We start from the raw sequence: 1,610 nt of genomic DNA, 5'->3' as shown, positions 1-1,610 counted from the left end.
ATTCCTGTGATATTATTTCTCTTAGTCCTTCAGGCAAGGTCTTGTGACCGATCTTCTGGGTAATATGGCTAAGTCTGTGCTATTTTCTCTCTACTCATGTATGTTTAAAGTTTATAGTGAAGATTTTTTTATTCTAAAATAATTTCCTCTATTAACATTTTAGTTGGGATATATATGGATTATAAGCTAGTTGACCTTGGACAATTTAAACTCCATGAGCTTTTTAAAAAAAAATCATCTTTAGTCTTTGGCCATGCTATCCTGAACAAGCCCGATCCTGTCTGATCTTGGAAGCTAAGTAGGGTCAGGCCTGGTTAGTACTTGGATGGGAGACCACATAGAAAGCCCAGGTTCTACAGGCATAAAAAATAAAAAAAAATAAGAGATTGTAAACTGACAGGGTCTTTGCAATCTGTAAAGTCAACCAAGAGTTGCCTCGCCTAAAAAAAAAAAATCATCTTTAATTGAGAATGATAACCTTGACTGTCAATATCAGTTTATTATTACTACCATTATCCTTATTTTTAAATGATTCTTCTTTTGTGAGATTGTTTCGAATAACAAATCCACTAATGAACATAAAAATCCTTTGCAAATGATAATCTTCATTCGATGTTATTTATGGTTCTTATGACTAGCAGAATTAATAGGTGACAACTAGGAATATCCTAAAAAAGAGTTAAATTAAATATAAATGATTATATAAGAAAAATATCCATTTATCAATTCTAGGAAAGATGGCTTATAATAAATAGGTTATATATTTGCAAAGATGTGAAGCTTAAAAGTAGGAAAAATATCAGATTTGATGTTAGGAAATGAAGGTTATTAGATCAGTAAACTTATCAAAATTAGTATGACATAAAATACAAAAAACCCCATCAAATTTATAAGACATTTTGTACATGCTGGTACTTCTGCTTTGGTGACAAAATCAGGACACAAAAGGTTTTTATTCACTCTTACCTGGAGCAATCAGCTTTCAAATAGTGTATATCAAAGCATTTATATCACAAAACAAAGATTTTAAAAAAGTGTCTGAGAAAAATGTCTTGTATAATTTGTTTCTAGTTGCAATGTATTTGTCATATCAGACAAGTCAGATTTACTCAGGATTGATTTTTCACCTAATTTTTAAGTGAAATTAGACAGGTTGTTGATAAAATATTCAAAGGTGGTTTTAACTACTTCTTTTGAGTTGTTAATAACAAAATATCCTTTTCTTGCCTCTAGCAAACCCAGAAGCACAAATTACATTTAACATCCAGATGGCATATATTTTTAACATTCATTAAAAGCAAGAATAACAAACTGACATGCCATAGTTACTACTGTCAAGCCTGTAGAAGTATATTCACAGTTTATATGAAATTGCTTGTGTTTTGAAATAAAATTTGTATTGCAGTGATATAAATATAGCTTTTATTGTGATAGCAAGGTAGTATGATACAGAAGAAAGAAGTCTAAACTAGAAAACAGGATTGGTTCTGGTTCTTACTCTGTCACATTATGTGGGTAAGTTTGCCCAAGTCTTTTAACTCCACCAGACCTTAGCTTCTTTATTGGCCAAATGACAAGGTTGGAGTAGACAACTCTTAAGGTTTCTTTTA

General features: G+C 30.9%; 1 pseudogene; it reads left to right on the top strand.

The window, feature by feature from the left end:
* Window positions 1–243: 243 nt before the first annotated feature.
* On the top strand, window positions 244–362 carry LOC111741591 (annotated as a pseudogene).
* Window positions 363–1,610: the final 1,248 nt, after the last annotated feature.

Source organism: Pteropus vampyrus, unplaced genomic scaffold, assembly GCF_000151845.1.
Source record: "Pteropus vampyrus isolate Shadow unplaced genomic scaffold, Pvam_2.0 Scaffold3, whole genome shotgun sequence".
Taxonomy (NCBI): Eukaryota; Metazoa; Chordata; class Mammalia; order Chiroptera; family Pteropodidae; genus Pteropus; species Pteropus vampyrus.
The sequence above is the reverse complement of the archived record's forward strand: the minus strand, read 5'-3'. Positions and strand labels throughout refer to the sequence as shown.